The sequence below is a fragment of the Papio anubis genome, chromosome 6 (genome assembly GCF_008728515.1).
Source record: "Papio anubis isolate 15944 chromosome 6, Panubis1.0, whole genome shotgun sequence".
NCBI lineage: Eukaryota > Metazoa > Chordata > Mammalia > Primates > Cercopithecidae > Papio > Papio anubis.
Genome location: NC_044981.1, coordinates 11329891 through 11357073, shown reverse-complemented (window position 1 = coordinate 11357073; position 27183 = coordinate 11329891). Strand labels below are relative to the sequence as shown.

At 43.7% G+C, this 27183-nt stretch overlaps 1 protein-coding gene and 1 long non-coding RNA gene across 4 annotated transcripts in view; one reads left to right on the top strand and one right to left on the bottom strand.

Moving 5' to 3' along the window:
• Positions 1-27183, top strand: part of NEDD9 (neural precursor cell expressed, developmentally down-regulated 9) — a 203930-nt gene that overhangs the window by 14654 nt on the left and 162093 nt on the right. Inside the window, exon 2 of one of the 2 annotated variants that reach the window (XM_017957560.3) lies at positions 26758-26834. The exons of the other annotated variant lie outside the window; for it this stretch is intronic. The gene's annotated coding sequence lies outside the window, so the exon portion shown is untranslated. The remainder of the gene's footprint in view (positions 1-26757; positions 26835-27183) is intronic. 2 annotated transcript variants of the gene reach the window in all.
• LOC116275241 lies at positions 15458-17298 on the bottom strand. Of its 2 annotated transcripts, none has more exons than XR_004184196.1 (3): positions 17190-17298; positions 16832-17000; positions 15458-15568 (listed from the first exon to the last, which is right to left on the bottom strand). It is a non-coding gene; the product is annotated as an uncharacterized LOC116275241 (long non-coding RNA). The 2 variants fall into 2 exon arrangements; XR_004184197.1 differs by having other exon boundaries at positions 15554-15656.

Here is a 27183-nt window from a genome sequence, read left to right as displayed (position 1 = left end):
CAGTAAATTAAGCAAATCTTCATTGTTTTGCCTTTTTGAACCTTTTCTCCATGTTTGCGTTTCTGGTTACCCCCCAGCCCTGGTATCTTCTTCCCAGCTTGCAAATAGCCATCAGGGCCCAAGAGCAAGGTGAGAAGCCACTGAGGGCCAGGTTGTGCACAGGAGCTTCCAAGCAGGCCCTTGGTAATTGAGTTGCTTGACTTTGGCAAACACAGGGCCAGCTTCACCCACGAAAACACATGTGACTAGGTCCCTGAGACTGACGCTTTTGATCACTACCCCTGACCACACTGAAGAGCCCTTTTAAGAACTAAGGTCCAGTCTTATACAATCCTGAGAGTTCAGACAAGAAGGTCAGAATTTCATAGCTCTGCAGGACTTACTTGCAAGGGGTGCTGTGTAGAAGGTGCCAAAATGGCTAGTAGCTAGGTTTAAGAAATTACAGTCACTTACAGTCACTAGTTGGTTCAAAGGGATGCCATTCACTCCTGGAATTCTACTGTCAATGATTGGGCTGGGGAGTTTGGTCTCCAGGAAAGAGTTAAACATCAGACAGGAACCATCACAAAAATTTTCACTGAAAAATACGTTCCTTGTAAGAGAAGTTGAGAGACTTGCTAATTGCAGCTTACTCTAAACCTAATGACAGCCTGTATCATTTGCAAAGAAAGTACAGGACGTGTGAATGATGGTGAGGGGAGTGGGGAGTCTTGGCAGATAGATCTGACTCTGATAGACGCAGTTGGTCCTCTAGACTGATGATCCATTTTGGAGTAAACTAGATTGGGAGATCGGTCAAATTTCCTTTCTCCAGGATTCTTACCAACAGTAAAGATTGATAAAACACATTTATGCTGCTGTGTTTTTCAAAAGTTCGACCATATAATAACTTTAACAGACTCCCTAAATTTCAAACATTTCCTTGATGTAGGATGATCACAATAGAAAGGAATGTTATTCTTATCCAGCCATCGGTAAAGTTTTGTCTTCCTTAATCCCAGAAACTAAATCACTGGCTACCTCAGAGGCTCTGACCTAAATTTTAATTGATGCCCACTGCCCATTTAGACCACTGTGTGTGATTTTAACCAGACAAACCCAGGAGGAAGGATTAATGAAGAAAGGCTAATATTTTAACCAATCATAGAGTCCATTGCAATGCCCTTTCCATTTTTAACTGAGCTTTATAAGGCTCTCCTCTCGAGGTAACCCTCTTTTCTTAATGTTCAGTACAGCAAAAAATAACCTAGGTTTTCTTGTTAATGTTTGATTTATCTTTTCAATCTTGGTGCTAGGTAACAACATTGGATCAAAATATTAACAGCCAAGATTTAGATATTATTTTACAATTAACTCACTACATTGACTCACATCATATTATTTCAGTTTCACAGTGGTCCTGGGGCATGTTTATTGTATCTCCCACTCTACAGATAGCGAAACTGAGGAGACTGTGGTGGGAAAGATGAGGTAACTCACATGAAGTTGGGCAACTGATCAGATGACACAGCTAGGACTGAAGCCTGGGTCTCCTAAGTCATTGGCTTAGAGCTCATTCAATGTTCCACTGTATCCACCCCATTGTTCATTCCATCCCTTCCATTCTATTTCCATTCTTTAACCTCCATGCTTTATCATGGCATCCATAATTTCATCCATCCTTCCTTCCTTCCTTCCTTCCCCTTCCTTCCTTCCTTCCTTCCTTCCTTCCTTCCTTCCTTCCTTCCTTCCTTCCCCTTCCCTTCCGTACCTCCCTCCATCCCTCCCTTCTTTCTTTCTTTCTCTTTCTTTCTTCCTTTCTCTTTCTTTCTCTTTCTCCCCCTCCTCCTCCTCTTTCCTTCCCTGCTTCCTTCCCACTTTTTCCTTCCTTTCTTCTTCTTCTCCTTCTCCTTCTCTTTCTTTCTCTCTCTCTTTCTTTCTTTCTTTCTCTCTTTTTCTGTCTTTCTCCCCTCCCTCCCTCGTTCCTTCCCTCCTTCCTTTCTCCTCCTTCTCCTCCTCCCTCCTCCTCCTCCCTCCTCCTCCTCCTCCTCCTCCTCCTCCTCCTCCTCCTCCTCCTCCTCCTCCTCCCTCCTCCTCCCTCCTCCTTCTTCTTCTTCTTCTTCTTCTTCTTCTTCTTCTTCTTCTTCTTCTTCTTCTTCTTCTTCTTCTTCTTCTTTTCTCTCTCTCTCTCTCTCTCTCTCTGTCTCACTCTGTCACCCAGGCTGGAGTGCAGTGGCACCATCTGGGTTCACTGCAACATCTGCCTCCTGGGTTCAAGTTATTCTCATGCTTCAGCCTCCTGAGTAGCTGGGATTACAAGCATGTGCCACCTCACCTGGCTAATTTTTGTAGTTTTAGTAGAGACATGGTTTCACCACGTTGATCAGACTGGTCTCAAACTCCTGACCTCATGATCCACCCACCTCGGACTCCCAAAGTGCGGGATTACAGATGTGAGCCACCACGCCCTGCCTCTTTCTTTCTTTTTTTGACATTGTCTCTGGCTCTGTCACCCAAGCTGGAGTGCGGTATCATGATCTCAGCTCATGGCAACCTCTGCCTCCTGGGCTCAAGCAATTCTCCAGCCTCCGCGTCCCAAGTTGCTGGGTCTAGAGATGCACGCCATCACATCCACCTAATTTTTGTATTTTTAGTAGAGACAGGGTTTCACCATGTTGGCCAGGCTGGTCTTGAATTCCTGAGCTCAAAGTGATCCGCCCTCCTCGGCCTCCTAAAGTGCTGGGATTACAGGCGTGAGCCACTGCGCCCGGCCCCATTTTCTTTTCTTTCTTCTTTTTCTTGGCATTTGTTATGATCAAGCCTTTTTTTTAAAGTACTGAATATCCATGGACTCCTTCCAGTTTTACTTCATCAAAATGTGCTTGCAGGGAAGGATTTGGTCTCATTGATTTCAATTAATATAACTCCAAGCCACTACTCTTCTGCTATTTCCCTTTTAATCTGTATTTCTTACTATACATAAGAAGCTTTGCTTCTCTACTGAAGAAGAATTTCAAGGAGTGTAGGGTGAAGATGAGGTTTTTAAATTACAATATTTTTCTTCAGTCCCTTCCTCCAAATTCTACACGTAGATGTACTGTGCTTCAGCCAACTTATCTCTAACTAGGACATTCAGATCTACCAACTAAGCTATGACTTATTATAGCCAGGCGGTCAGCAGGAAGAGCTGTTTTTCTTTGAAAGTAGGACAAGAATAGGTCTATGGAATGCTGGGGTCACTTGGTTTCCTCAATGGAAAGAAACGGGATGTTTCTGCATTAACTAGAGTACTTGAAAGGTAGGGAGGGGTGAGGGTGATTGAGAAATAATGATTTCAACAAACAGAACATTAAGTACTCTGTCAGACAGCGTGTTCCCATCTGGGGGGTGAGTGGCAGAAAATATAGTCGCCATCAGGAGAAGGGCTCCCCTAAATCTGCCCACCCACCTCTAACTCTCGCTCCAGTCAGTCTTTCTGAATGCCCAGGCTGCTACACTGACCCTCACTGCTCTTACCCCTGTGCCAGGGTGAGAGAGGCCAGGCAGCAGGTAAGGAAAGAGGAGAGGAAATGCAGAGGCTCCATTTGGCTTATAAAGGAACTGTACTGTAATAGATATTGTTGTTTTAAAAAATAGCATGACGTCCATTCCATTTCTCTCCCTCTTCTTCAAAGATATTTCAGCCTCAGGGACTTTCTGCTTGTTAGTGGGTTGATGAAAAATTCATGATAGATTTCTAGTTAGCAGGTAGAAGGGATGGGAGATTACATCCTAATATACTAGGGTAACTATGTCTTATTGAGCACTTAATGTGTACTGAGTGAACATACCTGCTTTCATTCACAACCATTTAATGAGGGAACTTTGGAGCCTCCTTAGGGGTTAGAAGCAAAAGCTGCGGAGCCAGCTTGCCTGGATTCAAATCCTGGTTGTGCCGTGTACCTGCTGTGTGACCTTGGTGTAGTTACTTCACCTCTCCATGAATCAGCTTCCTCACCTTAAAATGGAGATAATTATAATGTCACACACCTTTCGGGGGGATTCCCAAGGCCACCCCCAGGTTCTATGACTCATTAGGAGGACCCACAGGATTCATCATAGAGTCATACCCACTACTAAGTTCTATTACCTCAGAAACATACATCAGAATCAGCAAAGGGGAGAGCAACAGAAGAAACCAGGCATGAGCTACCAAGAGTCCTCTCCTAGGTGAGCCACACCGGACACACTTAACTCCTCCAGCAACGAGTTCTGACAGGTATGAAATGTTGCCTACTAGGGAAGCTCAGTAGAGACTTAGTGCCAGAGTTTTGATCTGGAGCTGGTCACTTAGACATCCTCTGTCTGGAGTGTAAACAAATTCCTGACTCCCAGAAGGAAAGCAGGTGTTCAGCATAACCCATGTTGTTTGCACACACAGTTAAGTCACAGTGAGCCACTCATATTATGGACCAGCAGGAACCCCGCACATGTTCCCAGATGCCAGCCAAGGGCCAGCCTTGCAAGCAGGATTGAGATAGCAGTCTCAGGCCTGCTACGTGAACTCTTCTACTTGCTACTTTTTGATTGCTGTGAGATTACATAAGGTAATATATATCCATTGCTTACAACAGTGCCTTATTTGTGGGAAGCCCTACAGATTTTTTTAGCCCTTACTATTATGTGGAAAAAAATACTGAGGTTTAGAATGACTACACAGTCAGAATTGGACCAACTGGAATCTGAATTCACATTTCCCCCAAAAACGTTCATGCATCTATTCCCATCACTCTAACATGAGCAAAATAGCATCCTTCTTCAAACTGTAACTGGATATGGAGTTGGTGGGTCCCTTCCTTTTCAGGTTCACAGCAGATGGAGCCTTTCAGTCCAGTTGTGTTTTGAAGACAGAGCTTCTTGGAGCTATAAGCACGATCAGGTTGCTTCTTTCTCAGGTTAAACCTACTCAGAGTACATTTACGGTCTGGTAATGCCCCACATGAGCATATTTTAGACTCCCCCCCACTCCATGAGGCACGCTTTGTTGATGCCCTTCATTTTTCAGGATACGTATCCACAAAGCCATAAAAATTTTCTTCCATAAGATCTAGATAGTGCTAATCATCTCACCGTAATTGAAATCATCCCATTGTAAACCATTTTTAGGCTTAAAAAAAATTCTGATGAAGAAATTTCTCCCACCTACTTCTCCCAATGCAAAGTAGTTAGTCAATCTCTTCAATCATAGGATTACCTATGTCTTACCTTTCTCCAGGTTTTCTGGTCTTTGGTTATGTCAATAGGCAGGGCAGCAGAATGTCCCATAGCTAGCTGTGAACGCTAAGCAACTGTAGTAGATGTCAAATCAGTTGCACCACTGAAGTCTGTGCACTGAAATGAAGTCATTGACTGCAACCAATTGAGAGGTACCTTTTAGTATTTTGTTCTGTTTCTGTTTTTGTTTTTTAAAAAAGAAGAATTTCAAAATGGGAACAGGGCTAGAAGAATCCTTTCAATTTTTATGTTAAAAAATACGCATCATCAATGCAGATTGTCATATGGTCATAGAGTAAGATGAAACAGAGTCTTAGAGCAATCGTTTATTTCAACATTAGCATTGTTAGTTGTTATACATCTGTCCCTTCCAATAAATGAAAATTTTGTAAACTTCTCAGTCATTTCTAATCCCACAGATCCAAGAATAGAATTCACACATGGTGACTGTTTATTAAAGGTCTGCTCCATTAACACTCAAATGCTAATGCACTTCCATTTAATAAAAGAGCTTCATCTTTGGGTCTGGCAGCTCATGACATATCCCAAGTGAGTAGGTGGCTATTTCCCGGGTGACTGTAGTCAACGCAGTGCCAGATTTTGACACCTACACAAACATCTCCTTTTGGTGAGAAAAGCAAGCAAGAGTTATAGTGAAAGAATAGTGTGACTGTGGTTAATACCATAATTTGAAGAACAAATAAGGGCATCTAGAAAAAAATAAGATGGTTAGCTTTTAGAATATAAGGATCAAAGTGCTTATGGTAGTCCTGGTTGCTACTAGCTGAGTCTACGGATGCGACTAAATGGCTGAAGACATGCAAAGGTGAAGCAAGAGGCAGAACACAGAGAACAGAGAGAGAGAGAGGGATGGAAATGGAATTATGTCAGTGTCCTCATCAGTTTGGGCTGCTAGAACCGAGTACCATAGACTAGGCGGCTTGTAAACAACATACTTTATTTGTCACAGTTCTAACATTCTCAAATCAGGGTGCCTGGTGAGGGCCCTCTTCTGAGTTGCAGATTGCTGCCTTCTCATTGTATTCTCACATGGCAGCAAAAGAGGTAGAGAGCTCTCTGGGATCTCTTTTATAAGGGCACTACATCCATTCAGGAGGCTTCACCCTCATAATGTAATCACCTCCCAAAGCCCTACCCTTCTATCACCATCACATTGGGGCTTGGGAGTTCAACATATAAATTTGGAGGTGATATAGCCATTCAGTTCATTACAACCAGCACAGCACAGTTCATGAAGACTTTTTTCTGGTGTGCAGTCTCCTAAATATTCCTTGAACATCTGTAGCTCTGCCTTTGCTCAGACTAATTTCTCCTTTCTCTCCATATGCCAGGCTCAGCTCACATACCACCTACTTCTTGAACACCCCAGCCCATCTCAGCCCCCAGTGCTTTCTCCCTCCTGTAAACTCCTAGAGCTTCCAATGTAATGTTGAATGTTGTTCTTTAGGGTCGCAATTAGATTGTATAAATGTTCTTTGTATACTCCTAAGTTTCTTAAATAAAAATGACATGATTTTTTTCTTTCATCAGCTATAAGCATTTCCTAATCACCACTGTGAATAGGGATGATATAGTTTAGGTTTTTGTCCCCACCCAAAAATCTCATGTTGAATTGTAATCTCCAGTGCTGAAGGTGGGGCCTGGTAGGAGGTGTTTGGATCACGTGGTGGCTCCCTCATCGCTTGGTGCTATCTTTGTGATAGTGAGTTCTTGTGAGATCTGGTTGTGTGAAGGTGTGAGGCACCTCCCCCCTGCCCCCTGCCACTCTCTCTCTCTTGCTCCTGCTTTCACTGTGTGACATACCTGCTCCTATTCCACCTTCCACCATGATTGTAAGCCTCCTGAGACCTCCCCAGAAGCAGAAACCTCTGTGCTTTCTGTACAGCCTGCGGAACCATGAACCAATTTAACCTCTTTTCTTATAAATAACCCAGTCTCGGGCATTTCCTTATAGCAATGCAAGAATGGCCTAATACAGGAGATAAAGAGGATATGACCTAGAGTTTGGCCAGACTTTAACCAGGACCCCCATCCCTACAGCTCTGACCCCATGACACTGCTGTCTGAGGACACAGGTGTCCTCTAGCAAAATCCCAAACCAGCCTTGTCAAAGGCTGTTTTCTTATTTCCAGAACAAGTTGCTTATTTCTGGAGACCATTCCTCCACTATTTCACTTTTCGAATAAAGCTTGAGTACCCCAAAAGTAAATGGCAATAAGAAAAAAGTACCACTCATGCATCACACACATGTACGCATATAGTCATACACACAAACAAGCTGACACATTAGTTTTACTTTGGCCCACCTCTAGGATCTGGGTGGACACTCCACTCTATGCCTTTTCTGTTCTTTCTCTTCCATTGCCCACAGAATGTGGAGACCAAAGTGCTCATTGTTGCTTCTTGAATGCTCCATGCAGGCAAGGAGTGGTACCCTTCCCTGATGTATTAGTCAGTTCTCACACTGCTATAAAGAAATACCTGAGACTGGGTAATTTATAAAGAAAAGAGGTTTGATTGGCCCACGGTTCTGCAGGCTGTACAGGAAGCATGATGCTGGCATCTGCTCAGCCTCTGGGGAGACCTCAGGAAACTTTCAGTCATGGCAGAAGGTGAAGGGGGAGCAACTACATCTTCCATAGCTGGAGCAGGAGGAAGAGAGAGAGAACATGGAGGTGCCACACACTTTTAACCAATCAGATCTCATGAGAACTCACTCACTATCAGGAGAACAGCAACCAGGGAAAAATCTGCCGCCGTGATCCAATCACCTCCCACCAGGCCCCACCTCCAACACTGGGGACTATATTTCAACATGAGATTTGAGTGGGGACACAGAGGAAACCATGTCACCTGGCTAAGTGGTGACCACACAGTTCTCACCCGTGTGTGGGTTATTCATTTTCTGCTCTGCCCTAAGACTCTTCTTAAATCCCTGGCAGACTCTTACTCATACTCTCCTTTGGGAGTTCTTCTTCTGCTCTACAATACTTTCTGTATTTGACCCCTTTCCTCATATATCACACCCTCTTCACCCTGACAGAGGTTTCTTTTGCTTGATCGCTCTTTAATCCATCCACACTTTCCCTTTTGAGTGGCACCCAAGACTGAGCCTCGTTCCAATAGCAGTGCCCTGGAACCACAGATTTGGGAGCTGGATAGGACTGTCGTCTCTTCGCTGTGTCACACACTAGTGATGGAAGCCTGCAGAATTCTCCCACAGATGGACAGTTTAGTTATGAATCCCACACCAACTTCTGCTCATCAAACATCCTCCTTTCATGATACAGGCAGGAATTTCAGAGGATTATTTGATAAGGCCTTATTTTATTTTATTTTTTGACGCAGTTGTCAACCATGCCACTTCAAGATGTGGTTTGTCCCCCATGGCATGAAACAGGTCTCAAACGACTTGCTATCTGGCAACAAAATGGTGCACCAATACATTAAACTCCCTCAACAAGAGAACATCTTCATGACAAAGACAGTGGTTCGCAGGTTGAATGCCAATCTTATAGGATGGGTTTCCTTGGAGTCCAGGGTTAACAACATGTGGCAACTTGTTTGGGATATTATGAAAGAGAAAATTATTCAATTCTGCCTTAACCATGGCGGAAGCGGCCCTTGAAGAGCTGCTGTAATGACTTCCAGCCATCGTTCTAAAGGAAGATGGCTGGAAGAACGTGGGGGCAAAAGTAAAGTTTGTACAGAGAATGAGAGGAACTTACAGATAACTTTGAACTGGCGTATCTGTAGTTATCTCCATTAATGTGAATTTACAAAAAGTGAACTAGTGAAATAGGGACAGATAGGCATTTGTTCTCTGAAGCCATTTGGGTACGTCTTCAGAATTCCAGGACACTGGGCAGAGGCTTCCTCTATCCGCTTTCTCAGAGAAATCCAAGTATGGCAAATGACCCTGTAGCCTCCTGGGCAAAGGCCCATTTGCTTCTGATTCTTTCAAGGGTAAACAGGAAGGCTTTATAGAAAGCTTCAGCTTGTTTCTCCAACAGTTTCCTAACACAGAGATAAATATATACCCTGCCCTGACATTCCTCCACCCTGTACCACATGAAACCATTGCTGGCTCTCTGTCTCTGTAACCCCTCTAGCCTTTCCTTTCTGGGGGGTTTGCCAGCTTGCCACTCTACCTGGAGAGCAGAACAGGATAGAGTAGAACAGGAATTTTAAATTCTCTCCATTATATACAGAAGCTCTTTCAAGTCTCTCTAAGCTTTTCAGACTTAATGTGTCTCTTACAAAATATTTGTTCCCGACTCACCATTAAGAAGATGAACTTTGAGAATTGCACAGTTTGCCTCTCCCCCGTGATAAGATACATAGCTAAGCACAGCAAGGCTGCCTTTCTCACTCTTCCTGCCTGCCGATGGTGTGACCTTAGCCCCCCTCTCAGTGTTTGAATTTCCTAGGTCTTTATGAATGGTAACAGTTGTTTAAAACTCTCCTTGCAACACTCCCTCCGCCCCCCTTATCCCATAATCTTTCACATGGAAGACTACATGTATTTTGTAAAACCCGGGGGGAACGTCCTGATTCTAAATCAATAGGCAATTATTAAGAGTGGCACACAGGTCAGTTTTAGTCCTTCCTCCAACCACCCTGTCAACCACCACCTCCCATGTTCACAAAGCCTGCAAGGCTACCTACGAGAAAATACCCAGCTTTCCTCTAGGGTGATTTGACTCTTCAAACTGCTTCTCAGTGGAAAACTTTTGAAACGCTCCATTTTATTTATTCTCTAACACAGTTTTCCCGTCAGCCAGGTTTGGAGGTGTTTTCTGAAACATGGATGTCATTAATCCAACACCAAAAAGATTCCAGAACTTTCCAGGGCACACATGGCCAAGCCTTCCAGAACAGTTTGCACTGGAGGAGCACTCTGCACGGGCAGGTGTTTCTGTAGCTTCTGACATCAGGAAAGGGGTGTTATTCCTGCAGTGCTGCTGACGTTATATAATAGTAAAGTCATTGGAGTCTTGCTCTGTCACCAGACTGGGAGTGCAGTAGCTCCATCTCAGCTCACTGCAACCTCCCCCTCCTGGCTTCAAGAGATTCCCTTGCCTCAGCCTCCCAAGTAGCTGGGACTACAGGCGCACACCACGCACACCTGGCTAATTTTTTGTATTTTTAGTAGAGATGGGGTTTCACCATATTGGCCAGGATGATCTCGATCTCCTGACCTCGTGATCCGCCCGCCTTGGCCTCCCAAAGTGCTGAGATTACAGGCGTGAGTCACTGTGCAGCCTCATAGCTTCTTTTTCTTCTTCTTCTTTTTTTTTTTTTTTTTTTTGAGACGGAGCCTCGCTCTGTCGCCCAGGCTGGAGTGCAGTGGCACGATCTCGGCTCACTGCAAGCTCCACCTCCCGGGTTGACGCCATTCTCCTGCCTCAGCCTCCTGAGTAGCTGGGACTACAGGCGCCCGCCACCTCGCCCGGCTAGTTTTTTGTATTTTTTAGTAGAGACGGGGTTTCACCGTGTTAGCCAGGATGGTCTCGATCTCCTGACCTCGTGATCCGCCCGTCTCGGCCTCCCAAAGTGCTGGGATTACAGGCTTGAGCCACTGCACCCGGCCCTCGTAGCTTCTTTAGTTGAATGGCTGCCTCCGGAGGCGGGACCCACAGGGACAGCCTGGGTGGAAGAAAGGCAAAGGCTACTTTGACTCATCACCACAGACTCACTGCCATTCAGCTAGGCCGTTCTTGTAGAACTGACTTAGAAAAGATTACTTCTCCATAAGTATATGTTCTGGTCAGAACCAAACTCTCTTTCCAAGGAGGAGTTGGGAAGGCCCGCTGCTTCCTGCCTGTTTGTGCACACATCTTGTTTTCTTAGGGGCAGTAAGACTAGATACTGATTAATCGACCGTCTGCATAATCAGCACGGAAGCAAGAGCCTGAAAAGAGAGGGAATCTTTTTTAAAAGTTACTTTATTATTTGTATTTATTTTCTGGGTGTTGTTTCTGATTCCAAGTAGTTACATAAAAGTTGCAAAGCCAGTTAAACACCCTCTGAATGTTCCTGCAGAACTTGGACCGAGCGCTCCCTATTTAGTGGTTAATAATGGTCAGTGGCTTTCTCTTCCTTTCTAACTTTATTTGGGGTGTGCCTAGGCTTGAGGTCTGGGTCGTGGCCATGAATAGGTCTCTGTAGTCCAAGAAACATTTCTCAGACTGCTGAAGATGTGTGGAAAGATAGTGCCAAGCTGCCTGCCGCTGTGGCAGCACCAACGGAGAAGAAAAACAAGCCAAAGGATGCGGGTGTGATCAGGGCCTGCGCAGGGATTGGAGTGGTCATTTGGGGCTTCCAGAGGGATAATGACAAGTTTATCCACAGGAGTAAAGTGTTAAAGCAGCAAGAAGACGCTTGTGTAATATCCCAGCAAATCAATTTAAAAACTTAAATATGACAACATGCTAAAGAAAGCCAGAAAGGAATTGGTGGGTGAAAAGGAAATCTGCCAGCCTTCAAAAGTGAAAAACGAAGCAAAATGGAGCTCCAAAAAATGGAGCCTTGACGAGACCCCAGTGGGCTTGGCTAGAGGCTCCAGAACAGAAGGCGGCAGTCGCCTCATTGTACTCAGCACAAACTCTCTAAAGCTGAGAGCGGGAAATCCTGTTGCCCCACCCATGTCCTCAGCTGAGGTCCCATGAGACAATATTCCTTAGATACCAGCAGAAACCTTTCTTATATGTGAAAGTGTGTAATTCACAATATTCTTTAGAAAGGTGGTTGAAAGGTCACGTCATTAAGGCCATAAAACATTTATCCACACATTTATTCATCAGTAATTTACTGAGTGCTATACCAGGGAGAGGAGAAAGGGTAGGGTATGGGTTATCATGATGACACCCATTAAAGAGACCAGTCAAGACACTCAAGTGAACCTGTGATCTAAAATGATGCTACTGGATGCTACTGAAGGTGGCAGACGCCCACCTGGGAGTATCTTAGAAATGCAAATTCCAGCCCCGCCCAGCCTTACTGAAACAGAAACCCTGGGGGTGGGGCCCAGCCATCTGTGTTTTAACAAGCTTTCCTGATGCATGGAAAATTTAAGATGTGTGGGAACATGGTGTCTCAAACAAAGATGTGTCCTGGCCATTTGCGAGATGTGTGGAAAGTAATAAATTATTAATGATAGTTAGCATAACGACATTTGTGAATAATTTATATGTATGATACCTGCAAAGATTTTTTAAAAATACAGATGCCTGGCTCCACCCAATTCCAACGGAGTAGAAATATCCAGGTGTGGTAGCTAGTAATTAGTTTTAAGGCTTCCCAGGTGACTCTTAGGATCAGCCAGGTGCGGGAACCAGTGGTCTATAAGAGCCATTTGCCCCATAACAAAGAGAAAAAGTCATGCAATTCTAGAGGGAGGTCCCTCAGAGAGCAGGTTTCCCCACCCCTAACAAATGTTAGGCAGATCTCGATTGAAACACATAGAAAAGAAACTCCGTTGACTGCAGCAGAAGTGGAGTGGAGGTTGCTTCACACTTTCCTTTCCGCAGTGGCCGTTGCAGCCCTTTATAAAAATCTAGAGCTCTCAGCTGGGCACGGTGGCTCACGCCTGCAGTCCCAGCACTTTGGGAGGCTGAGGCAGGTGGATCACGAGGTCAGGAGATCGAGACCATCCTGGTTAATATGGTGAAACCCTGTCTCTACTAAAAAATACAAAAAATTAGCCGGGCGTGGTGGCAGGTGCCTGCAGTCCCAGCTACTAGGGAGGCTGAGGCAGGAGAATGGTGTGAGCACAGGAGGCGGAGCTTGCAGTGAGCCGAGATCGTGCCACTGCACTCCAGCCTGGGTGACAGAGCGAGACTCCGTCTCTCTCTCTCTGTCTCTCTCTCTCTCTCTCTCTCTCTCTCTATATATATATATATATATCTAAAGCTCTCAAAAATATGGTATGAAAACCATGGATGGTTCTACCACCACCTCCTCCTGCCACATAGGCCCCATTCATTGATGAAGAACCAAGGCTCAGAAAAGTAGAATGACCTGAAAACATGTGACTGACCATTCAGGTCTGCCCAAGACTGAAGGTCTCCCAGAAATTAGAGCATTCAGTTTTAAAACAGTGATAGTCCCAGACCAACCAGGATGAATTCGTCACCCTAGATCGGAGACTTCACTACACCCACAGTTCTTGCATTTTGGCTGATTTATTATTGTTGTTGTTGTTGTTGCTATTATGCCATATTACTGCAAGAAGAATTCAAATTACTATTGGTTTTTATTTTTATTTTTTTATTTTTCTAGCCCCCTTGAGATGTTCTTACTAAATTACTATGGTTTTCTTTTAAAAACCATATTTGTTTTTATTCCCTCATTCCAGAAGGATTTAAGGGAGTAATACCCTTATTTTATGTGTTTTGAAATACTCATAAGTATTCTAAAATACTCTGGACTATTCCTGTGTCCATGTCTCCTCTATCTGACTTCAGACCCACCATACCATGTACATTTTCTCTCTAGCTTCCATATATTTGTGTGATGTTTGCTATGGCACCTACTGTGCCCTACTGAGATCTGTGTATTAGTCAGAATTCTTTAGTTTGCCAGTAAAAGAAAACAAAAGGATGGAGTATATCGGCTTAGGTAGCAGAAAAGAGCTTCAGGCACAACTGGATACAGGGGCTCCATCTCATCAGGACATGTCCCTCTTTGAACCCATAGCAAGATGGTCAGATGCAGCTCCACACACCCCCTTCCTCCCAGAAACCCAGCTGACGGCATCTCGTCCCCAGTAGCTTTTATACAAGTCCCTAGGATGGACTCTGTTTGGGCTGACTTGTGCTATGCCCCTTCCCTAAACCAGTTGCTGCCCCCAGGACAATGGAATACTCTGACTGTCCAAACTGTGACCATGCACCCATCCCTGGCACCGGGGTCTAAGAATAGAGAAATGCAAGTCCCCCAAAAGAAAGTCCAAAGATGGTTCCTAGAAGCAGAGGAGGAACAGATGCAGAGTAGGTGAAAACAGCAAATGTCCATGGTAGTCTTCAACAGTTCAAGAGGGCTGACCAGCTGATTGGCTGACGCACGGGCAACAGCGTGCGGCCCATGTCTTCCTGTGTCCCCGCTCTGCTGAGATCTAGGTACTATTTTCCCCTGAAACACTAAGTTGCATCATTGTCAGTTCTAATTTTGAAGACACGCACCACGTTTAGCTGAAGCTAGCAGCAGCCCCAGAACCCATGGGACTCCATCCGAAAAATGATAAGCCCTTTGCTGGGCTCCCAAATATGGAGCTCCTGAGAGCGAGGAGCTGGTGACTCACGTTCTCTGTGCTTTGGTTGCCCCCACGTTTTCCAGCTGGGTTGGTGACGTGGGACTCAGTACTTTCTTCAATGCGTCCTGTACACAAAGAATAAATAGCCCCGGAGCTCTTTCTTTTTCTTCCTGCCTTTCTTCCTGTAATTCATTCTCAGCCCAACTCGGCTTTGTTCAAACCACAGTATTTCATGTTGCCTGGCAAGTTCTGACACAGCTGCTTGCTTTATTCTTTCAGTCTTCTGTTAAGCCAGAGGTAAAGTTATACCTTGTGGCTAATTTTTAGTCTGTAAACCTTATCCCTTGTTCAAGCTGAAATCTTAGATTAAATCAGCATGAAAATGCCAGCTCCCCGAGACCGTTGAATTATGGCCCCCATCACTCTTCCTGCCGTGACATTCATTTAATCCTTTTCAACTTTTACAAGTTGTTTTCTCTTATCCATGAGCAAGGTGGTGGCTTGGGTCTTTTTAAGCAATTTTCTTTTCTTCTTAATCACCCTGCCCCGATTCCATCCAATCTATTTCATTTTCTATATAATGATGTAGCACAGCTCCAACTTGAGTCACCAGGTTTTCCGTGTTAAAGGTGGACTTTAGAAATGTTTATTTTACAAACTAATAAACATTTCAGTCCTATGGACTCTAGTAGTGGGGCCACTATGTCAGCTTCCCAGAGCTGCTGTTACAAAGTACCATAAACTGGGTGGCTTCAGATACAGAAATAGATTTTCTTACAGTTCTGGAGGCCAGCAGTCTAAAATCAAGGTGCTGGCAGGGCCACACTCTCTCTGAACCTTCCGGGGAGGATCCTTCTTTGCCTCTTTCAGCTTCCAGCAGCCCAGGGCATTCCTGGGCTTGTGGCAGCATTTCTTACACCTGTGCCTCCATCTTCACAGGGCCGCCTTCTCCCTCTATGTCTCCCAGCGTTCTCTTCCCCTTTGACAAAAACTGCAGTCATATTGGATCAGGGCCCATCTTCATGACCTCATCTTAACTTGATGAAATCTGCAAAGACCCTGTTTCCAAATAAAGTCACATTCACAGGTGCAGGGAGATAGGGCTCCCACATACCCTTTCATGGGGAGGGAAGACACAATTCAGCCCCTAACAGCCAGGAAAGAGAAAAACAGGGACAGAAAAATAACAATCTGATCTTGGTCAACCAAAAAGGGGATCCCGATGTTCTCAGAGGACGTTCACCCAGAAAGAGCCTGGGACCCGACGGGAACATCTGGAGATGGAGGTGAAAGCCTAGCAATAAAGGTGATCATTCAAGGGGACAGGAGAATCCACTGCAGGGAGAAAGGCAAGGACACATTCATGCTCGAAGAGCCTACTGTGTGCCGCATGTGCCTTTATCCCATTGAATCCTCAAACAACTCTGCCAAACAGTTGCTATTATTCTCTTTTAATACATGGAGAAACTGAGGCTCTGATTAAATAATGAGTCCAGATTATACACCTGTAAGTAGAAGAGCGAGATCGTCATTGCTATTACCGCTGCCACTTCTGTTTTTAATAAAATTGGATCGCTCGTGGTACTGTATACGAGGATGTTACTTATATTAACTGAGATCTTCACAGCTCACAATGCTAGATATTGATGGCCTTATAGAGATGAAGAAACAGAAGCTCAAAGAGGTTTAGTCACTTGCCTGAAGTCACACAAGTATTACATAATTGAGCCAAAATTTAAACTCTGGTCTTTCTGACTGACAGGACTATTCCTTACCATAATGCCATGTTGCTGGTGGACATTAGGGTATCTAAATTAGGATATTCTTAGCTTCAGATAAAGAAGTTGTATAAAACAACCAAATGATTAAACTTGAGGCTTAACTAAAGCAATATAAAAAGTGTATGTTCTGGGGGAAATAGGCAAAAGAGAAGAGAAAGAGGCCAGCCACCGAGCTGCTGTGGCTGAATGAGTTAACCAAAGAGCAAACGTCCAGATTGGATGGTGAAATGGCAGAGCAAGTGGGCTCGGTGTCTGTAAACATCTACACTGCCCACGAGGACAAGATCTGTATGCTCCATCTACACCCAGAGGCTGAAGGAATGTTAGTAGACAACTAACTTTTCTAGAGAATGGAGAAGGGATTAGACATGTTAACCCTGAAGAAAAGGAAACTTGGGGCAGAGTAGGCTCAGAAAGTCTTCAGAGATTGGCAACATGGCTGGTGGAAGAGCAGGGAGACTGGAAAGGGCCCCCACCTGTGTCTGTGTGGAGGCAGCTCTGGGACCCCCTTGAACATACATGGGTGAACCACTTGACCCACCTTACAGTGAAAGAAGTTGGCGCCCATGGGCCACTGGAGAAACCTCAGTAGCCATCTGGTGTTCCCCGATGACTGTGTTGCTCACAACCCTCAAGGGTCCCTTGTTGCTTTTGGGATTGTAGGGCTGGCAAGATGTCTTCTCCCACTGCTAGATTCATGGCTGAGACCCCTATAATGAAAGACAGATGAACAAGAGAAGAACATACAAACACATAGAGTATAAGTTTTACATGACACAGAAGTCTTTGAGAGGAAATGAAGACTCAGAGAAACAGGGAAACCTATGGATTTGCTATGCTGGGTTGGATGAAGAGTGGACAGTCATGGAGAGGTGTGACCGAGCAAAGCGGGTGATAACCTGGAGGGAATGTCGCCAGGTCTGTTGGCTCAGAGTCTCCTCTGTGTCCTTGTGTCTTCAGAAATAAGGATGTTCCTTTCCTCTGAGTATGTGGACATCACTCACACCAGGGTCCAACTTCCTACTTCAGGGGAAAGTTAGGAAATCCTTCCTGGGACTGATGACCTGCCTCAGAGAGCAGGGCAGAACAAGGGAAGGTGAGAGTGGCCTTCCTGCTTCTGCTGTTTTCTCAAATGCCAATGTTCTATTTTGGGGGGCAGCATGTCCTGAACCCCATCAGGATGAAATCCCAACTCCATGAAGCCCCTCCTGAACTCATCCATCTTACTGCTCCAGCCTCAGCTCCCTCTGCTCCTGGCCTTGAACTTCACATTCCAGCCTGGGGACTCCTGGCAGTTCCCTAAATATGCAAAGAGCTCAGCTTTCTTTCCTGGTCCTGGTCCTGGTCACTTGGCCCTCTCTGTCTCTCCCCTCCTTCTTCCCATCTCTCTTCCTTTCTGGCTCACGTCCCTCTCACATGCTGTAAACTCTTCCTGGAACATGTCCCTTCCACCTGTGAATCTCTTGCCAGCTCACTTCTTTTCTCCCTTTAAGAATCCACTTCTCAAAAGAAAATGACAACTCTGTGAGGTGATAGAAATGCTGGTTCATTTGATCATTGTGGCGTCCACGATGCAGACATAAAACAAGTTGTACACTTTACCCTGTATAAATTTTTGTTTGTCAATTATATATCAAGAAAGACAAGGGAGTGTGGAAAGACTCCACCTCTGCCAAGGCAGCTTTCTGACCACCCCCCGACCCTGGGTGACATTCCCTGACATGAGCCCCCAAGTGTTTACCTACGCTATGTGTATCAGGGCATCCCGACCCCTTGCTCACTCACCTGTCTCCCCACTGTGAGGTCAGTGGCAGGGCCTTGTTCAATGTCTTAGTCATATCCCCTCCAGCACCCACCATGACCTCTGGCACTAAGTAGGGGCTCAATAAGTCAATCATTGTGTTGATGTACCAGTGACATTGAGGGAAGACCAGGCCTGCCAACCTCTAAGATCCTGTCCACTCAGAGAGTCTGTGAGTCTGTATTTCTGCTCCCACAGTTAGTCATGGAGGAAGTTACCAAAGCAGATGATGAGACTTCTGTTTGAGGTTGCCCAGGTCTGCCTGGCCTTTGCAATTTGTAATCAGGTCATTAGAAAGAGAAACTGAACTGAGAGAAAAACACAGTTTGGATGAGGCAAGAGTTGCAAAATAATGAGTTATGTAATGGTGATGGTCGCCTCTGGTAGCATCTTTGGCCCTGCCCAGATGATATAAGACTTTGTATGTATACCCTTGAGCTTGGCCAAGAGGATAATTGTCAAAACCATGGCTTGAGTGTTCAACAGCCTCTTTTCCTGTAAGGTGTTGCCTTTTGAGGTCAGACTGAAATCCTGTACCTGCAATAATTTCCTCCTTAGGACTGGATATACATGAAAAGATTGGAGAGATATATATGTTACCTTGTTTGTATACCATGTAAATGGTATAACCCTTGCACTCTTTGGCCATTAACAGCCAACTGTCAATTAGTTTATTGTGTATTAGATCAAACTGTATTGCCCAGGCCAGTTACTCAAGAACTGTGAACTGTGAACCTCTCAGCCTAGAAGGATAATGTGATCTTCAATTTGCACACCATCCATTGTCCTTTTCAAACTAAGAGCCTCTCTGAGTTAGATAGTCCAGGGATTTTTTTTTTTTAACTTTTACTTTAGGTTCAGGGGTACATATACAGATTTGTTACATAGGTAAATTCATGTCCTGAAGGTTTTTTGTATAGACTATTTGGTGACCCAGGTACTAAACCTAGTACCCATTAGTTGTTTTTTCTGCTCCTCTCCCTCCTCTCGCCCCTACCCTCAGTTAGTTCCCAGTGTGTGTTGTTCCCCGACATGTGCCCATGTGTTCTCATCATTTAGCTCCCACTTATAAGTAAGAACATGCGGTGTTTGGTTTTCTGTTCCTGTGTTAGTATGCTGAGGATAATGGCTTCCAACTCCATCCATGTTTCTGCAAAGAACATGCTCTCCTTCTGTTATATGGCTGCATAGCATTCCATGGTGTGTATGTACCATATTTTCTTTATCCAGTCTATCCTTGATGGCCATTTAAGTTGATTCCATGTCTTGGCTATTGTGAATAGTGCTACAATAAACATAACATGTGCATGTGTCTTTATGATGGAATGATTTCTATTTCTTTGGGTATATACCCAGTAGTGGAATTGCTGGGTCAAAGAGTATTTCTGTCTTTAGGCCTTTGAGAAATCCCCACACTGCTTTCCACAATGGCTGAACTAATTTACACTCCCACCAATGGTATATAAGCATTCCCTTTTCTCCACAATCTTGCCAGCATCAGTTATTTTTTTATTTTTTGTTAATAGCCATCTTGACTGGTGTGAGATAGTATCTCATTGTAGTTTTGATGTGCATTTCTCTAATGATTAGTGACATTAAGCTTTTTTCATATGCTTGTTTGTCACATGTATGTCTTCTTTAGAGAAGTGTCTTTTTATGTCCTTTGCCAAATTTTTAATGGTGTTGTTTTTTCTCGTAAATTTGTTAAAGTTTCTTATGGATTCTGGAGATTAGACCTTTGTCAGATGCATGGTTTCCAAATATTTTCTCCCATTCTGTAGGCTGTCTGTTCCCTTTGGTGATAGTTCCTTTTGCTGTGCAGAAGCTCATTAGTATAATTAGATTCCATTCGTCAATTTTTGCTTTTGTCGAGATTGCTTTTGGCATCTTTGTCATGAAATCTTTGCCAGTTCCTAAGCACAGAATAGTATTGCCTAGTTTGTCTTTCAGGGGTTTTATAGTATTGCGTTTTACATTTAAGTCTTCAGTCCATCTTGAGTTGATTTTTGTATATAGTATAAGGAAGGGATCCAGTTTCAATCTTCTGCAAATGGCTAGCCAGTTATTCCAGCACCTTTATTGAACAGAACTCCTTTCCCTGTTGCTTGTTTTCATCAACTTTATCAAAGATCAGATGACTGTAGATGAACGGCTTTATTTCTGAGCTCCCTATTCTGTTCCATTGGCCTATGTGTCTGTTTTCATACCATGCTGTTTTGGTTACTGTAGCCCTGTAGTATAGTTTGAAGTTGGGTAGTGTGTTACCTCCTGCTTTGTTCTTTTTACTTAGGATTGCTTTGGCAATTCAGACTCTTTTTTTGGTTCCATACTAATTTTAAAATAGTTTTTTCTAGTTCTGTGAAGAACGTTATTGGTAGTTTGATATGAATAGCATTGAATCTGTAAATTGCTTTGGGCAGTATGTCCATTTTAATGATGTTGATTCTTTCTATCTATGAGTATGGAATGTTTTTCTATTTGTTTGTGTCATCTCTGATTTCTTTGAGCAGTGTTTTATAGTTCTCATTGTAGAAATCTTTCACCTCACTGGTTAGCTGTATTCTTAGGTATTTTATTCTTTTTGCAGCAATTGTTAATGGGATTGTGTTCTGATTTGGCTCTCAGCTTGACTGTTGTTGGTGTATAGGAATGCTAGTAACGTTTGTACATCGATTTTGTATCCTGAAATTTTGATGAAGTTGCTTATCAGTTCACGGAGTGTTTGGGCAGAGACTATGGGGTTTTCTAGCTGTAGGATCATGTCATCTGCAAACAGAGATAGACTTCCTCTCTTTCTATTTGGATGCCCTTTATTTCTTCTCTTGCTTGATTGCCCTGACCAGAGCCTCCAATACTATGTTGAATAGGAGTGGTGTTAGAGGGCATCGTTGTCTTGCTCCAGTTTTCAAGGGGAATGCTTCCAGCTTTTGCCCATTCAGTGATGTGCTGGCTGTGAGTTTGTCACAGATGGCTCTTGTTATTTTGAGGTATGTTTCTTCAGTACCTAGTTTGTTGAGAGTTTTTAACATGAAGGGATGTTGAATTTTATTGAAAAACTTTTTTTCATCTATTGAGATGGTCACATGGGTTTTGTCTTTAGTTCTGTCTATGTGATCCATTGCATTTATTGATATGCATATGTTGAACAAGCCTTGCGTCCCAGGGATAAAGCCTAGTTGATTGTGGCGGATTAGCTTTTTGATGGCTGCTGGATAAGGTTTGCTAGTATTTTGTTGAGGGCTTTTGCATCAATGTTCATCAAGGATATTGGCCTGAAGTGGTTATTTTTGTTTGTTTGTTTGTTTTGTTTTGTTTTTCATGTTGTGTCTCTGATAGGTTTTGGTATCAGGATGATGCTGGCTTCATAGAACGAGTTGGGGAGGAGTCGCTCCCCCTCAATTTTTGGGAAGAGTTTCAGTAGAAATGGAACCAGCTCTTCTTTGTACATCTGGTAGAATTTGGTTGTGAATCCATCTGGTCCTGGGCCTTTTTTGGTTTGTAGTAGGCTGGGGATTTTTATCCCAGATTTATAAATACAGAAACTGAGTCTCAGAGAGAAGTGACTTGCCCAAAGTTGCAGCTCATGAAGATAAAAAGAAGTGGCCAGACATCCAATCTTTGTACCCCAGTGCTCCTCTCCACTCCGCACCTCTTGGGCCTGCTCTTCTGGTGGAAACACAAGGATCTGAGGTGAAGCTGGAGAGTGGAGGGGACGGTGGGGAGGGTTGAGGAGAGCAGGCTGGTGAGCTGTGCTTTGGGGCCTCTTAGCCCATGGGGATACACGAAGGATGAGGGGAAAGGGTCAGAGCATAGAAATGGAGTTTGGGGAACAGGTAACAGGAGAAGCTGGCTGACCTTTCGCAACACAACTTCCAGGCCAGTCCTGACTAAGATGCTCTGGGCCGAAGCCAGCTGAGCGTGAGCTCCCACAGAGAAAAGAGGTTTGCACATCCTCTCCACATGGGTGCCCATGAGCCGGGACCCTGCTAAGCACAAACTCAGGGTTCCTGCCCTGAGCAGCTACTGGCTGAGTGATCAAAGTAAGTCAAGAGCCTTGAAAAGTTGAAAGTGGCTGCTCAGCCAGCAGCCAGTCCAGATCCTATCTATAACTCCAGTCCTCCCCAGACCCCTCCTTCCCCGACAAGAGTCCAGGCCAGCCTCAAACAGAAACTATGGAGATGAATCAAAGACAGAGCCAAGCCATCTTTGCCTGTGAATTCTAGTGTATCCATCATAATTGGGTTTATTTTACCCAGTAAAGAGAGGGCTTTCAACTCACCTGGGGGGGCCTCCAACCTTCTTATAACAACACAACGAAAACGAACCACAGACATTCGCTCCCTTAATTAACAGCATTGCTCTTTTGACTGGGTCTTGAACTGTTAGCACTGGTCTCCCACATTCTTTAGTTAGTTAAGGGCTGCCACCATCATGACGTGGAATAGTAGGACTGGGAGAATCTACTGGATCAGTACCTGGTGCAGAACAAAGCCCTTCCATGGAACATAAGAGGTACAAATATTACATTCACAGCCATGTTTGTTCATTCAAAGAGAATCTACTGAGCACTTTCTGTGTGCCAGACACTGTCCCCAGTGCTGGAGAAAATAGACAAGATCCCTGTTATCATGCAGCTCATATGCTAATGGTGGAGACACAAAGAAGCCAAAGAAATAAATAAACACACTAGACCATGTCAGAGAGTGACAAGTGCCATGAAGAACCTAAAAATGAGACATGGTGTTGTAGGAGATGACTTACATAGGGAGGTCCTGGAGGCAGAGTACCTGGAGGTCTGAGATCAGAGCTTTTATGCAAACAGAGCAGGTGCAGAAGTTGTGTTTGAGGAACAGCCAGAAGGCCAGTTGGCCTGCAAGGCATGAGCCAGGGAATGGTGGTACAAGATAAGCTTGGAAATTGTTTATGCTCTATCTCTCACACCGACTTGGCCTTTGATCTCAGCTAAAATGCTGCTTTACTTCCTACTGTATTGGTGTTTGCAACCAATGCATGCATGATGTGTCACGTACTTTCTACTCAGAGAAAAGTCCTCTACTAGTGTTGATGAGGGTGAAAAGATCATTCCTCCTCCAGGAAGTCTCTTTGGAAACTTGGTGGCAGAAGACAGGAGAGCTAAGAGTGGGTCCCATCTTGTATAATCTAAGGTTCCCCCTGGATGTGAAGCCATGATCCCCTGCGGCTACCACAGCATAGGGATGTGGGGAGATCCTGGCTCCATATATAGTTGGCAGGAGGCGAGTCTCCTTTAAGGTGTTCAAATGTAGCACACACACACACACAAACACACACACACGCACTCTCTCTCTCTCACCTGCTGTCTTGCTTGATGCTCCATCTCTTCTACTGCCGTCCTGAGAACCAAGACAGCTCCATGTACAAGTAACTCAAAACCCTGACACTCCCTCACACTGCCCAAAGCAAGACACTGTCAAAATAAGTCACAGATGTCACCGTTCCTTGTCACTCAGTTTTCTTGGCTCAGATTTAAAGCATTAGATCAGCTCATCTTCATCTCTCATTCCCCAGCCCCAGCTCCTCCCTGCTGAGTTATCTTCAATATTCCCATGGGTGGATTTCTTCTTCCTCCTTCTTCTCTAAAAATCTCTAAGTTTATTTTATCTCTTACTCTCAGCCCCCTTCTCATCCTGCCTCACCCCGGTCCCTCTTTCTAAGCCCCCTTCTCTGCCACCCTATTCTAGACAAGATCTTACAAAAATACCTTTCTTCCATAATACCTTCTCTACTTCCACAAGAATTCCCCCAAATTCCTTTCCTTTGTATCGAAAGGGTCAACTACTGGCATTTATAATTTTAACCATCGGAAGGACTTGGAATGAGAAGTATGAGTACTCCCGACTCTTTTCCACACCTGATTCCCAATCTCCAGTTTTCTTGAATACTGACTCTATAGTGGGTGGAGAGTAGGGGAAAAGAAGGAGAGATGGAAAAACAATAAATGAAAGGGTTTTTTAGTGATAAAAGCAATGAGGAGATAAGGTAGCTGTGTTCTGAACATCAGGGCTGGAGAGGCTGATGCTCATGATGGACAGGGGAGGAGAGGTGCAGTGCTAGCTAACAACCCGGACACAGCACGAAGCAGGTTGTAGTTACATGCTAAAGTATGTGCTGTGCCATCTAAGTGCAGTAGAGATCAGCCATCCGCTGGAGTTTGCCCCGAAGGAGGTGGCATTCAGGTCACACACTGCAGAGTCATCCACATGACTTTGTAGGTTGGAATCTTATTTTATCGACTGCTTACCTGAAATAAACATGCCCCACCTGAAATTTAAATGCAGCTTGATCTTTTCTTTGGAAGAGTGTGATGCTTAGGACAGGAATGTGTTGCCATGGGATGCTGCTATATTTTGTCCCCACTCCTATCTGAGCCTTTCACCACTTTGAAGGTGCTTTCTTTCTCCAGGATAAACATCTTCAATAGCGGGGACTTTCCAACAGAGTGGACGAGGTGAATTTTTGTAACTGTCTGGAATTCGACGCTATGTGAGATTTCTAACTCTGTGGAATTGCGCTCACATTCATGTTAGAATATTATGTCTATCACGCGTTCTTATCAGCACATTTTTGTAGCCAGAGATATGTGCAACCCAAGTGTCATGAGCCCACTACACCTAAGAGTTGATACTTACGAATTCCCTGAGAACTTAAAAGGGGCCTGAATGTAGTGGCTTGCTTGGTGATAGATAGCAGCCTACTCACCCTGTCTCTTGAGAAATAACTTCACTTCTCTCCCCCTTATCCTAATTCCCTAAAACACCCCTATCTTCCAATGGATAAAGTACAGACAAATATCTGGTTACCTTTATTGTAAACATCTAGAGTTCACCCGAGAGCCTAGATGAAGCACCTTACACAGCATGCCAACTGTTGGCCCATGTATTTAGTCTATGTTTAATACCCTTTTACTTGGGTTTCTCGCCCTGTAAATTGGAATTAGACTAAAATCTGGTGTCTTGAGTTTCACAGCATATTAGTACAGTATGATTTTAGCCTGTCTACTCCTCTTACATCTGATAACAGTAAAGAAGGTAAATTCATTCATTCATATATTCCTTTATTCATTCATTCATGTAAATGTATTGAGCATGCATTATGTGCTAGGCACTGTTCTTGGTATGGTCCACAGTGCTGAACATAACAGGCAAAAGTTCTTGCCCACATAGAAGTTACACTCTAGGAGGGAAGATAAAGCAAGACAAAAATATGCAGTGTGTTAGACAGAGATATGTGCTAGGGAGTAGTGGAGTAGTGGGGTGTAGTTTTAAACAGGGTACTCAGGGAAAGCCTCATTGAGAAGGTACTTTTCTGTCTTCTTTTTTTTTCTTTTTTTTTGAGATGGAGCCGCCCTCTGTTGCCCAGGCTGGAGTGCAGTGGCGCCATCTCCACTCACTGCAACCTCTGCCTCCCAGATTCAAGCGATTCTCCTGCCTCAGCCTCCTGAGTAGCTGGGATTACAGGTGCACGCCACCACACCCAGCTAGTTTTTTGTACTTTTAGTAGAAACGGGGTCTCACCACGTTAGTAAGGCTGGTCTCGAACTCCTGACCTCATGATCCACCCGCCTCAGCCCCCAAAAGGGCTGGGATTACAGGTATGAGTCACCGCACTGGGCCACAGTTACCTTTTTTAAGGGTTTTTATTTTTTTTCTCAACCAGTGTTACCATGGTATAATTTATCTTCTGTAAAATTCCCACATTTTAAGTGTACAGATGAGTGGCTTTTGACTAATGTATACATCCACTACCCTAATCAAGCTATAGAAAGTTTCCATTTCCTTGAAACGTCTTCTTTCTCTTTCATAGTTAGTCTCCTACTCCCACTCGAGCTACCACAGATATTATTTACATCATAATAGGTTAGTTTTTCCTGTCCTAGAATTTAATATAAATGCAACTATGCATGTTAAGTCTTTTGAATGTGGCTTCCTTTGCTTAGTTTAAGCCATGTTACCACATTTATCAGTCATTTTTTTTATTACTGAGTCTATTGTATGAATGCTTTATAATTTGTTTACTCAGTTACATATTGTTTCTAATACTCTTCATTCTTTGTGTGGTTTCTTCCGGGTACTATTCTCTTTATACTGAAGAGCATCCTTTAGCATTGTCTGTAGTTCAGATCTGCTTATGATGAATCTTCTCAGATTTTGCTTATCTAAAAATGTCTTCATTTCACCTTTGATTTTGAAGCCTATTTTTATTCAATTTGTATAGAATTCTGTGTGAAAAGGATTTTTACTTCAATACTCCTTGTCTTCTAGCCTCCACTGTTTCTGATGAGAATTATTAGTAATTCTTAACTTTGTTCCCCTGTATGTGTCTTTTTCTTTGGCTGCTTTTAATATTCTACCTTTATCTTTAGTGTTCAGTCATTTGACTGATGTCTTATGTGGGGCTTCCTTTATCTTCATCCTGCTTGGGCTTCGTGGATTTTTAAGTCATTTTTTAAAATTTTGGGAAGCTCTTGGCCACTATTTCTTCAGATATTTTTTTCTGCTCTCTCTCTCTCTCTCTCTCTTCTCCTTCTGGGACACCAAACACACGTAAGTTAGACTGTCTGATATTTTTCCACAAGTCTTTGACCCTTTGTTCATTTTTCCTTAATATTTTTTATTTCTGTTCCTCAGATTTGATATTTTCTACTGTTATGTCTCCAACTTCACTTTTTCTTCTGTCATCTCCACCCTGCTATCAAGCTCCTCCGGTGAGTGATTCATTTCAGGAATTACATAATTCTAGAATTTCCATTTGTTTCTTTTCATGGTTCCCATTTATCTACTAAAAATTCCTCATTTACTCACCACTTAGGACCATTTTTCTCTAATTAATTAATATATATTTTGACTATTTTGACTATATATTGTAAAATATGTATGTTTTAATGTTTTTATTTTCTAAATCCAACATTTGGTCCATGTTAGAATGGTTCCTTTGCTTTTATTTTTTTACTATGGATTACATTATTCTTGTATGGTTTTTGTTGGTTTTTATGTCTAGTGATTCATCTTTGAATACTGGGCATTGTGAATGTTACATTGTAGAAGCTCTAGCTC